The sequence below is a fragment of the Corvus kubaryi genome, unplaced genomic scaffold, assembly GCF_017639235.1.
Source record: "Corvus kubaryi isolate FWS band 111438036 unplaced genomic scaffold, C.kubaryi_AGA036_p1.0 37300, whole genome shotgun sequence".
NCBI classification, from domain to species: Eukaryota; Metazoa; Chordata; class Aves; order Passeriformes; family Corvidae; genus Corvus; species Corvus kubaryi.
In genome coordinates, this window is record NW_024581093.1 from 10,584,169 (window position 1) to 10,598,172 (window position 14,004).

The 14,004-nt window shown below is 36.0% G+C and overlaps 1 long non-coding RNA gene across 1 annotated transcript in view; it reads left to right on the forward strand.

Moving 5' to 3' along the window:
• LOC121664298 overlaps positions 1–14,004 on the forward strand; it is a 274,117-nt gene that overhangs the window by 56,793 nt on the left and 203,320 nt on the right. The gene's annotated exons all lie outside the window — the stretch shown is intronic.

The following is a 14,004-nucleotide window of genomic DNA, read 5'->3' on the forward strand; positions in this document are numbered from 1 at the left end:
GAAAGAGGACTCTTACCTGTCTACTCTCTGCAGAATTGTCTCCTTTGGTGAGCTGGCTCTAAATGTAGCCATATATTCAATGCCTGTGCTTATACCAGTGATTTGAAAGTTCTCTGTCTGTTCTCCAGGTCTGACCTTCTTCTGCTGTACCTTTTATCAAATACAATTGTGTGAAGTACAGTAATATTTTAGCTGTTAATTTAACTGAAGTCCTGCATTGACAAAAATTGCCATTTGATGGGCTGATGCTGTAGACAGCCTCTTTGCTTACTCCCAGTTTCTGAAGTGTGTCTTAAAAGTAACTCTGACAAGTTCTAAGAATCTGGGCCATGTTTTATAAAGTTTGTTGTTGTTGTCAGTGTTTGGGGTTTTTTGTTTCGTTGGTTATTTCACTTCTCTCATTTGGTACAGGGCACTGTTGAGACAGCATGTTGTGCCTGGGTGATGTGGATTATGATCCTTGTTGTGGTCTAGGTTAGTAAAGCAGTTTCTATTCTGAGAGTATTAAGAAGGTATTTTCCACTGTGTGAAGTACATCATATTTTTCCCATCTGGTTATTATCAATATTTGTATCACTTTGTATTATTCCTGACTGTTGCCAGGTTTAGGTGTCTCTAAGCCTGGGTTTAGAAGGTGTTGATCAAAATATCAAGGCAGAAACATAAGCAGAGGATTTCTTGCATTTTTTTGCAACTAATACCAATCAAGATCATCACGATAATGTTGTAGACCCTTCACACAAAAATGTTGTAGACCCTTCATAAATAGGAAGTGGATAGAAAGCTAATTTTTAAAGTAGAAATGCTTGTTGTGAGTGAACCAATATTTTTAAACCTTTGAATAACTTCATATTGTATTAAACCATACCTACTTAACTGAATATCGTGTCTGTACAATACATCACCATGGTAAACAGCCTACTCTTCAAGAGAATTTTTTTTAACTTAGGTCATAAGCCAACAGTGTGGTGTTTGAAAATGTGCCAAATTCGAAGAATAAATGTCATCTCTGATGTGATAGTTAAGGTCTGTCATGAAGCAGAAACCTGTAAGTAGTGATTCAGTTTCGTCTTTTCATTCTCCAAACAGCCTCTGTTCCTAGTGGCAGATTTAATGGTATGATTTACAGCTCTAAAAGACCTTTATCAGGGCCAGAAAAATGACAAACAATAAATATATGGAGCATTATGTTAACAGCCACCACACAATACCTTGTCAGTTACAGCTTGATAGCGATACATTTTAATTTTGTCTTTCATAAAAAATCTTGGCATGTATGCCTTATTTGAACACAGACTTGGAAGTCAAGTGTGTCATCCAAACATGCAGTTTATCACCCTCTATATTTTTTGTCCTTTTCACTTAATGTCATCTCTATGGCAACAGGCATCGCCCTGGAAATAATTTTCAAAACAGCTTATTTGTTTGAGGGGGCCTGACTGAAGTTCAAAGATGTTTGGTTTAGAAGAGCAACTTTAGTTTATGTTTAATAATAATTCTGAAGAGTTTCATGTAAACAGCACCAGACTGGATACAGAGAGATTAGGAAGATGTCCTTTTACCAGACAAGGGTTGTACCAAGTTGTGCTATTTGGTGCATAAATGATAATTGTCTGCTTGGACAATTACAGTGCCTGTGTGGGAAAGCCTCAGGTACTGCTGGGAATTTGGGATTCCTCTGCTCCCACAGCCAGATACCAAACATCTGACACGTACCCCAGTGCTGTGGCAACCACGGGCTTGTCCTCTGCTTGAGACATTGTACCAGGAGTTGTTTGGGAGAGATCTTTGCAGGTGCAGGGTGCCAGTGCATAGGAGCCGCCACTGAGCCTTGTACATCTCTGTGCTTTGTAGAAAAAAAGAATTTCATGAATTGTTCCAAGCCTCAGACTGAGTGGGTGATAAGGGTGAAGGGGCCTTCACGTTTTCAGATACCCTCCTTCCTAAAAGCTGCCTGTTTTAAGTAGAATTCTAAGGCAATTTTAAGGACAGATGAAATAGATTCTAACCTAAGGACTCTGTTTGTTTCTCATCATCAGTGTACCATTGTGAAGCAGAGTGAATTAGAAATATGAAGATTATTGTGGGGTTTTTTGTTGTTTATCTGTTTTTTACTGAAAAGGTAATTTTTCTAGTATAAAACTCTTGGTTTGGACTATATCCAACTCTGAAAATAGAAATATATGTGAATTTTAGTGGAATTCTCTAAAACAACAAATGATTGATTATATTGGGTTTTGTTGCTGGTTTAGTAAACACTTTGTTTTCTTTAGTGTAAATTACATGGTTTCCACTCAGACTTTTCTAAATTGCATGATGACTTTAGTTGCATATATTATTCTTACTAGTTCAAGGGCCAGGCTAATTTATTTGTAAAACCTCTTTAGAAAAGGAAATTCCATCTTAAGCATATAGGGTTGCTTTCTGTTTGCTTCAAGTAAAGTGTTGGTGATCATATAATAGGATTTCTTTATGTTTAATGGTTATGGAAAAGCCCGATTTTTTTCAAAATCCTATTTCTTTCAATGTGACCCTTTGTATCTCACAGCACAGTCCAACGTGAGCAATATTTGCCATCTGCAATTTAGCACTGAAGTCTTGTAAAGTATCAGATGTGTATAATCATGGTTATGAGTACCTGAAGTAACTATAAATTGGCCCTCAAACTCCTAAATTCTGTATTACAAAGAAATTTTAAAAGATTCTAAGAAATTAAATGCCAGTTTCACTATTGATAGCTGTTTGCAGACTTTGATGAATAATTAAATGAAAATTTCAAAAACCTTACAGGACCCCCCACACACACTTGTTTCCTTGGTGTTCTACGCTGGAAAAGATGCAGGAGAAATCTGGTGTGCAAAGCTCATTGTGAGTAATTCTGCTCAAGGACTTAGAAGGGAGCCTGTGATTCTCCTTCCAGTACCCAGCCCAGGTCAGTGCTCACAAATGCACACACACATTTCCATTTCTTAGCACCTGGTAAAGGCAACCTCCCTTCAGCACATGAATTCGCGAAAAGCGCAGATGAAAGAAATTATAGCAACTTTCCACTTCATCTGGGCTGATGCAGTTACCACTAGCAGCTTGCTGTGGAGAGCTGTTGCAAGGGGATTATATGGAAAATGGACTAGTGAAAGACACGGGATGAAAAGCAACCCCAGGGGAAGACCTCCCTTTTGGTATTTTGCCATTGCATTAACTAATGGAGTTTAGTGGTTTCCTTCCATCACCGTAAACAGACACGCGCTCATAAACACACATGTATATTCAAACTTCTAAAGGAGGGGGAGGAGAAGTAAGTTTTCTTTGCAATAATTCCAAGCACATGGAAAAAAAATATTGTTTGTTATAGCTCATGGGCTTATGATATTTAAATTAAAATAGATTTTCCTAGATAAAAATAGTCTTTATGACATATGACTATTAAAACGGTGCCATTCTGTTTCTCGGCATTGTTAAAAAGTAATGTTTTTAAATGTTTCATACCACCTTGAATTTTTGGCTGGCATTCAACAGCACTGAAACTTGCCATTCAGAAATTAAAGGAAAAAAAGAAAAAAAAGGCAGCATAGATAATAGGATATCTCCATAGCCCAACTACAGCTCCTCAGTATTCCCACTTTGAGGATTTTCCTTCTTCCTTTATAATTACTTAGAAGTTTAGGAGCATAAAAATTTTAACTTAGTATTTAAAAACCCCCCAAAAAACAGCAAAAAAAAGTCTAGTTGTGAAATGATGGCAGGGAATTTTCTCAGTGATGTCAACTCTCATTAAATTGAGCAGATTGGTTCCACAGCAAACATCTAACAAAGCAGAAATCCAGGTGCTTTCCTGCTTCCCTACCTTTACATTTTTAATTCTAAGATGGATTTTATTTTCTCTTGAAAAATTAATTATTTTATTTGACTAATTGAAGAACACTTCCCTTCCTGATGAAAATTTATCCGTGTGTTCACCTCTCAAATTGGAATCATACCTGGACTCACCTAGACTTTAGCACAGTATTCTAAATCACCTGAAAACTGATCAGGTGACCTCAAGCTATGCATTACAGAGGAGGATTTTTGGAATATGCAAGAGCTATGGAACAAACCTCAGAGAGAGAGAAGTTGTTACTCTCTGCCTTTATTCAGGCAGATGTACATTCAGGTAAAGGGACAGACTCAGCTGTCGACCAAATACAGCCTTGGGAAAACTCCTTTGACCTGCAGGAAAGGTGGTAGAATTTCTCAGGCACAGATTTGGTGAGCATATTGGCCCATATAAAATCTAATGTGCATTCAAATGGATTTATAGCAAAGTTTTACACTGCACCTGCCTTTCTAGCTCTTCAATGTGGGAAACCATTTTAAGGGCTTAAAAAAGGTTAGCTTAAAAAACATGTAAGCTGACTTAGCATGCTGCCCTGAGCATTGTAATTAGTGTTTGGGACAGACAGGTGATTTCAGAATCTAATCCCAAAAACGGCCTTGGGCAAATTTTATTGAGCCTTTGATATCATGTTGAAGTGTGAGTGCAAAGGGATCCGTTCCTCAGTTTTGTAATGGCAGAACCTGATGGCTGAGTTGGCGAAGCAAAAGGCAGTGCAGCCAAACTGTACCAGTGTCGTGGCTGGAAGGGAAGCTGGCACATGGCCATGCTGAAGAGCTGAACTGAAGTGTGGGGTCAGGGGGAGAAGCTGCAAAGGGGAAGCTCTCAGCTTGGGCTTTCACCTTTCTTTTTTCATGAGAATAAACAGGCTTTGAGACACTGTATAAAAATGTATAAAAGTGATGTTAACTTTAACAGTGCTAGATGATAACCTGCCAGAGGGCAGACGAAATGGGAGAATGTGGGCTTCACAATAATTCCCTCTTTTTCCAGGGGCCAGGTTAACAACGTGAACTGTTGATGAGGAAGCTAGGAAAATTAAAAAATTTGGAGTCTTGCTAGTAAACAGAAACCTGCACAAACAATTTCCACTTTTCGTTCTTTAATTATCTCTCTCTTTCAAAAGCCACTTAAGGCTTATGTTCTACAAATGTCATTTGAGTAAATTTCAAATTTTGAAATATGTTTACTTTTGTTATAGTGCATTTCCCATTATTTTTAAAAGCTGATGAGGTTCACTGGAGAAGATATATACAAAATGAGATGAACTTGTCATATAGATAAAAAAGAGGAGTAGGAGTTACATGATGTTTTTCTAAGTGACCACAAACATATCCTAACCTAAACCAGTTTACATTGTAAGTCAAAAGAATTGCTTCTCATGCAGAAAAATGAGATTTTTTTTTTATTATAAAATTTTCACTTACAAGCAAACTGTATTCTTTACATAATTTTCTAGAGTAAATAAGACAGAAAATGCATTGTATCTTAGAAGTATTACTTGCAGAACTTTATTTCAACCTCACTTGTAGGAGCTATTTCCATACAGAATCACAGTCAGCTGGAAATAAGCACAGGACTTTAAATAGCATTTTGGATCAAGATATTCAAGTAGTTAGCCGTGGTTTTGTTCACAATGAGCTTGAATAGTCATTTATTATGTTAATAATTTTGTTCTCTTAAAAATGCAGCCCTTATTTTCATGAAACAGTGTTAATAAATTACCATTTTTTCCTTCACTGGAAAATGATAGCTTCTTGAATATATGGCATGAATCAGGGATACCAGTGGTAGGAAAATGGCTATTTGTTTATATAAATATACTGTAAAAATCAAGAAATTTGGTCTATTGACAGAACAATGAAATAATTTTAAAATGCTATTAAGTAAATATTACTTTCTTAATTCAGCCTAGTTTAAAGTTTGTGTATGAGCCTGATACTAGTTGCTAACTTCTCTTTCATCCTTACAGTGTTATGCAGCATGGCCTATTAATGAAAATTACTTCATTTGTAAAAATATTCCATGCATCTCACGTTGCTTGAATTTATGTTAACACAGATATTATTCTCTGTTAAAGGATCAAAACAGAAATAACAATAACAAGTTGTTCTATTAATGCCTTAAACCTCCAAAAGTATTAGGATTAAAAATTGTCAGGCGAAAAGGCTAATCAAACATTCCTATATGGTAGACCAGATCCTGTTTTAGCAGATGCTTTGGGTTTGATTTGCTTGGGTTTTGTTTGTAATTGCAAAATTATAGTGTTGTAAAATAATTTTTCAGGTATTTTTTATGTCAAAATCTGTTTTTGCCTTAATCCATAACCAACCTGAATTAATTTATAACATCTATCTTAGTGCTTCCATATGTTTCTTACATCTAAGGACCTTGTTGTGGTCATATAACCAAGGACACCACTATATTATAGGTAGAAACTGGGTTTTTAATAAGTGCTATACTTGAACATCTGCTTTCATTAAAAAAAAAAAAAAAAAGCACATTCAGAGAGATTATAAATTGATTATTAATTAACTTGCATGTTTTCTGTTTCTCACAATGCTCTTTTCTTGCTTGTAGCATGTGATGTGTGCATACCCATTCCCTGTGAGTGCACATATAAAAGTAGTCTTGGCATAAAAAAAGAATATACAGAAACTTTCACAGAACAGGCACCAGGGATTTTGTCATGTGCATGAACAAGTCTTCTTTACATAACTTAAAGAAAAACATACATTTATGTAAAGTCATAGGAACAGATTTACACTAATGTCTTAATTCCCCTCTAAGTCAAAGCTGCTTTGCAGAGCTTTACTTCCTACTGCTGCTGTAACTGAATGATGAAAACAATTTGCCTCCCACTATACCCAGGGAAGAGGGTGCTGTGCTTAATGCACATGGTGATGCCCCAGACCGGGCAGCTACAGAGGACAGAGGCTGATGGGGTCCTCCCTGCCTCCCAACCACAGTAGCTCTGTAATGGTACTGTGATTGGAGGCTTTGCTGGTGCACACTGGGAGCTATCCCAAATTTGTGGGCAAAGTAGTGATCAATGGGGGCATCTTTGTGCCTTTTTTTTCCTTTCTTGTTGAGCCATGTTTAACTTTTTCTTTTGTAGTGAGTGAGCCTGGAAAGTGCTGGACAGTTTTAGATTAAACAAAATCTTTAATTTTAAATAGAATCAACTTTCTCTGTATCATAATAAAATCAAAACTAAACTCTCCATCTTCTTTTAGAGCTTGAGAGTGGGGGAAGGCAAAGCATTCTCCTGACTCTGTGCTTCACTGGGATTTTGCTCAGCAGTAACACTGCTGAAATATTGTGCAAGAATTTAGCTTTTCTTTAGATCCTGAACAATTTTCATTCAGCAAACTGCGTGATAAAAGACCATGAATAAGTTGTTCCCTTGACCATTTTTTCCCTTTGTTTATTTCCGTCTATAAAACAAAACCTACAAAATTGCATCAGAATATCATTTCATAATGTAGTGTTCTGGTTGTAACCTTCCTGTTTGTTTCGTGGTTTTCATTGTTTAATTCTCTGCAGTGAACATCGTTAACCTAAAGACTCTGGGATCCAAGAGTTTGGACATGGGGAAGTTTCTGTCATTGCAGTAGGACTATTAATACTGGAAGTCTGGAATATTTTTCAGATAAACAAGTGTCATTTAAGTGCTTTGATATAAAACAAAGTAAACCAAAGTGTGAAGCAGCAGATGCAGCAACAGATTTGTATTCAGCCATCAAAGTTTTTCAGTGAAAGGAGTATCCAGAATAGTACAGTATATTTTTAATACCAGTGCCATAGCAAGTAGAGTATAAGTTGATATAAGAATATCCTCTATTTTAAACTCCTAGTTTACTTCTATTTTGCACTATGCTAACCACTTTGCCTTTTGAAACTTTGTAGTACAGATGATAGTTTAAATACGAGTACAGTTTCAAATTGTTGAGGTTTTCCTTCTATTTGAGGATAATGAAAGTTTGGGGAGAAAAACAAGAAAAGAGGAAACAGGAATCTTATTAATTCAGTTTTTTGAAGGGCTAATCTCCCTGTCATATCCTCTTGCCAAGAGTTACAAAACTAAAACTATTTATTGTCTTTTCTCTTCCGCATGTTCTGTGGCTTTTGAAATAATCATTTCTTCTTATCTTATGGTGGCTTTTTAATGATTGTAAAAGTGAAAGATGACAGAGCAGAGAACAAGACTTCTCCAGCACAACAGAAATGAGGTTTAATTATTCAAATTTAAAGTCTAAAAGAAATAAAAAGTAATGATGCTTATAGTAAATATATGCAAATTTCAAAATTGATTTTTAGGTTGAGGTTCTACCTCAGAATGGGGTGAACACATTGGGCAAGAAATGCTTTTGAAACGAAAAAAGAGATTGTATTTTTTATATTGTATAAAAATATGTATTATTGCCTTCAAAGTTTGGTGACATCACTTCTTACATCTGTATTGTTATTTAGCTTGATATTATTGTGATCAATCAAGAAGAATCCAGTACATGATCTTTACTTCTTGCTATGGTAGACAAAACTGCAAAAGGCTTTTTTTGTAGGTGAGCTTTCCTTTTCACCTTGATCCTACCTTACCTTTACTTGTTATTTCCAGTGTCACTTTCAATCAATTCAAAGCAAGTTTTTGTGCAATCCAATTTTTGCTGGAACACAGGCAGTCAGACACAGAGATTGAGAGGGGTTTTTGTTATCAGCTTGTACCCTTAAAAAAATACTTAAGAAAGACATTTGATCTGCTGGCTGCTGTATCTAGGAGAAATGTGCTTTACTTTGAATTCACTGTTCAGTGTCTCAGAAAACCCCACTGTCCAGAATTCCTCAGTTGATCTAATATACAGATGGAATATTTTTTTTAAGTGATGTGTTTCACTGCAATGCTTTGAATGGTGATGAGCTTGTTTATTTTGTTGCAAAAAAGTAACATTTGTAGCCTAGATTGCTTTTCATATGCCATCCTGAACTACCTTTGAGCCAAAACAGTCAAATATCAGACATATCTTGTCCATTAGCAATTTATTTGCCAGGCTTTTAGTCTTTCTGAAATTCAGTATCACATTTATTTCTTCAAGCTGAATTCTTGTAGGCTGAGAAACTCTATCCTCTGAGGGTTGGTATTATATTGCTAATCATGACAGAGCAAGTGACCTTTTTAATCTTACTAGTAGGAATGCATCTCTGTTAAGTGCTCAAATAATTCCAGTGACTCTGTTATTTGCTGACTTTAGGCATGTGAATGTGTTTTTCTGCAATATAGAGGTATGAGTTTGTTGTATGCTCTCCATAGTCTTTTACTGTACCTTTTTCACATTACCAGGCACAAAGATAGCATGAAAACATGATACCTGCTTAGGGTTTGTCTGCAACAGTTGGAATGGTTTGTTTAATCTGAAAATATATTTTGTCTGACACCTTTTCCTGACAAGATTCAAGTTAGTCTCATTTACCAAAATAATCTTGATTAAATGTTATCTGACAACTGATGCTTTGGCTATTGTGGGGTGATTAGTGATATTTTGGATGTTTAAAGAAATGAGCTCAGTAATTTGTTTTAATCTTCCCTTCAAGGATATGTAAGAGCAATTCTGCAAAAACTGTCTTTATACTTTTAGGTCATAATGTGTAGCTGAAAGAAACATAGATCTTGATTTTAAAAGAATCTAATTAATAAAACATTTTTAAAACAAAAATGTAACTAATCAAAATAATTGCAATGTATAATAGCAAAGTGCAGTTGTTCAGTGAAACATATTAGCTAGAAAAAGAATAATTATGTTTTTTCTGAAACTAACTGGCAAAACCCAACTGCACTCATGTTTTATTAAAAGCCACTTTTATTGCACTGGCTGTTTCATCTGAAATGTAATTTACATTTCCATCTGCAAGTACTTTCTTATAAAATTCTGTAGATAACTTCCAGTTGTCAGTACTTTTATACTATAAACTTTTCCCTGGTATATACTGAAAAATTGCACGTCAATTGAACATGCTTTAAATATCTGTCTTTGTTAACTTACAAGGTTGTTCCACAATGTGTTAATGAGATTTGCTATATTATTTTCTGCCAACTTACTTTATTTCGGCACTTCCTCTCTGCCCCTTTACAACTAGATTTCTTCACATTTCTAGTATACTGGTTATTTATAGTTCCAGCTACAGGCATAGCTTCCCGTTAATGGGTGAAGTACATAAATACAAGTTTTAAATCAGAAATACAAAATGGCAAAGCTGAGCTCAGTTCTGATTTGTGCTTGCTTTCAGCACCGTGCAGCAGCAGCAATCTGTGCAGCAAACAGGTATTGAACAAATGCAGTTCAGCAGCAGAATGGTACAGCCAGAGAAGCTGTGGAGTATCCAGCTCTGCAGGCTTGTGTCAAATAGGTTCTTGCTCTTTTATCTCCATTGTGAAACAGTTGACCTGAAAAAGCCCTTCTGAGCTCACCCTCCATGCGGTTTTGGCAGAGATTAATCTTCTCCTCTGATGTAGTAACATTTTGGGAAGTCCCAGAATCCCTAGGATATAATATTATCATGTATAATATTAGTTTGGGACTAAAATCTAGATCTCCGTAGGATGTTTAGACAATTCTAGTGGTGTTTGTAGGTAGGCAAGCAAACCATCTGTCATGCTCCGTGTTCCCTTGCACAGAGCACAAATACTGAGGGTCTTACCTGAAATCCATGGAGAGTTAATGAGTATGTTTACCTTAGGTGGCACCTATCTTGCCCAGTTCCTCCTAAGAGGCTGGGGAAGGGAAGAGTAACCTCATTTTTTAGAGTTTATGTCCAGTACATGTTGTTCCCTTTATTTTCCAAAAATATTTAACTCAGGTAAGTCACTGAGCAGACTCAGTAGAGTCCATTAAATGGAAGCACTTCCAGGCATACATCTCTGAAATTAAGACAAGATTTTTAACTAATATATTTTAAAACAACTTATGAAGCAGGCTTTTCGAGGCACAAATATTAGCATGAACATGCTTCCAGAACATTTTCTGTGGTTACATTGTCACTGGAAGTTTTTAAATCAGTGGCTCAGAACAGAACTGACCCTTGTTTAGGCAGGGGGACAGGTAGTTTGAACTTGGAGAGACTTTCCAAATTTCTGTTTCCTGCAGAAGTGCATAGAAGGGTTATTTGGGCCCAGAGCACATTGTAGGAACATCAACACCTGAACACAGTATGATCATACATAACAGAGAGGGAGTGGGCTAATAATGGTATTAGAACATGGAAAGGGAGAAAAATATGGTTTCTGTTATATATTAAAAAGTGTATGATGGTGATTTTACCATAAAAAGGGAAATGTCTTTATAGGCTCTAGATGACAAACAGTACCCTCATACATGTTAAATGTAATCTTAATACTGCCTACTCTTTCCAGAAAAATTTATTACTTCTATGGATTCTTTACATGATGAGCTCTTCTTTAATTTAGGTGATGTTCCAGTAACTTAAATTACTTACTCTGGGAAACAGATCACTAAAAAGTGCTAAATTTTTTACAAAAATAAATTTATGAAAATAAAATTTGAAATGCTCTTTAAGGCACAAGATCAAATAAACGAAAGTGCTTCGAGCCCATTTTCTGTTCAGCAGCATCCGTTTGCACAGATCACTGCTTCCCAGAAGGGAATAATTTGCATTGTGCTCCTCCTATGCTGAAATTTCAGGTAAAACTTGGCATGTAAGCATTCCTTAACAGACTGAGGTCTTTGGAATTCTGAGCTTTCTAGATACATGTTTGTTGTTCACCAAAGTCACTGAAAAGAACTGTGATCTAATTATTAACCTGACACACTTCTCAGTGAAGTGCTAACAGGAACATTTGTGAATCATACATAATGAACCGTGTAAGAAGACATAAACAGATTTTGGTTTTTTCATCTGCATATACACAAAAACCCACTAATTCTTAAAATAGAAATATAATAAGGGATATTCAAGTGACATGACTCCCACTGAAGAATGAGGGAGAAGAAAAGCCATCTTCTTGCTCAAGAAATCTTACCTTAAAGCAGAAGGCATAATCATGAATTCTCTTATGCTAGGATAAGCACTTTTTTTTAATCAAACTGAAGTGTTCTGGGTTTAACAGTTGCTGCTTCTTCTTTCTCTTCTTCTTTTTTCTTTTTTGTTACTGTTTTGTTCTTTCTCTCAAGCAGCTCTAATAACTAACATCTGTGAGATTTCTTGTTACAAATTTTGAATCCTGAAAGTTTCAAGTTTGTACATACTTAGCATTGAGATTGTTGATTTGGACAAGGTTTCCTTGCATTTTGGTGCCATGGATATTTGCTTCAATACTACCAGTATAGGAGGAAAAATATCACCATTTGTTCCCCATGTTGTTGTTTGTCAGAGAGGGATAAATTGTTTCTGTTTACTTACGCTGAATTTTTTGTCAACAGTGGCATCCTTGTGGATTTCAGTCATGCACATACTGTGTCATAGAAAATGAATGTTTGGAAACATCCTTAGATTTATACTGTGGAAACAAGGCTTGTATGAATTCACTGGTGATAAATAATCTTAGTTGTCTGTCTCTGTCTTCCTCCTAAATTTGAGAGGATTATAGATTACGAAGATACTGTTTTTGTGAGAACTGGGAGGTTGCTGAATTAGCAGCCCCACACAGGGAAGGGCTGGCAGACCCAGCATCTCATCATTTCTGAGGCTCCGAGTATTTCAGTCATTCCTTGTGCATTTACTGCCCAACTCCTCAGGACAGGCACAGCTCTTGGTGAAGTACAGGGTGCTGCCACTTGCCCAGACTAACAGGCAACAGGTCTGGGGGAGGAGGCTGGGCAGGATTAGTGCTACAAAAAGGAAAATTGAAAACTGGATTTTAGCTGGAAGTAGCAGGGGCAGGGAAGGCACAGATCAGAAAACAGGTACTCAAATTCAATCCATCTCCCTGTATACATAAAGTAACTTTCTGTGAAAGTATAAGCATAACATATTGCAGATTAGAAGTGATATTCACAGTGACATCACAGCCAGAATAAGATTGTGTTAGTTAAATCAGGCAGAATTGAATGTTTCCTTAATTAGTTTAACATAGTGTGATCTTTGGATGGTGAGAAGCCAGCTTCCCATTCTATATCTGAGCCCTTCCAAAAGGGAATAATGAGATTTCAGAGCATACTGCTGCTTTGAGTTCATTTGTTTTATAGAATCTTCATATACTTCAGGTCTTCATATGCAGCTGTATTGGGGATTAGTTGCTGAAAAGTCACTGAGGGAATAGCATATACTTTTGGGTAGCCTTTCTTTCTTCAGGTAAAAAAGTCATTTACTTTGTAAGCAGAAATTCTTTCGACTTAACTACACATTCTGCTGCAATGAATATTTTTCTCTGTCAAGTCTTAGGATGTCAAGAGATATAGAATCTAATTTATCTAATTTTATGCAAAGTGAAAGAATAAATATGAACAAGAAACTGAAATAATATCTGCTTTTAGGTGGGTACTGTACGTATGCTTTTGATACTCTATCAAGCTGCATTTTTGGTGGTTTCTTCTCTGTGTTTTATGGATATAGCTTGCTGGTGGGCTGTTCATTTATACCATGAAACAGCTTATAAACGGGCTTTTCATTTAATTGCCTTAAATGAGCTGGGTTTCTAACTCTACAGATAATTAGATAATGACTAGAAAATACATTGTTTCTTTTCTGAGTTTTTTAGTCACTCCTAAGATATCTGATGTATACTCAAACATGTATCAATGTATAATAAGCACAGCTGAGCTTTGTAGGCATAATATCATAAAGCAAAATCTTTAAGTATTGAAGCAGTGTCTGTTCAAACAGTAAAACTGTTTGTTTTACTCCAGTCCATCATGGGACCAGTATTTCTTTCCAAGAAAATGGATAATTTCCGAAACTGTTTTCACAATGGGAAATCACAAGTTGTTTAGCACAGGTGTTTCTATGGATTTGATATAAGAGAAGAATATATAGGCTTGAAAACTGTACTTCCTCCTGCATACAATGTAACTTTGGGATACAATATAAAATGGTAAAGTTGCCTGGGTCAAGCTGTTCTGAAATGTTGAGGTTTCTTGGTTTGTTCTTGTGTTGGTTGGTTGGTTCGTTTGTTTGTTGTTTTT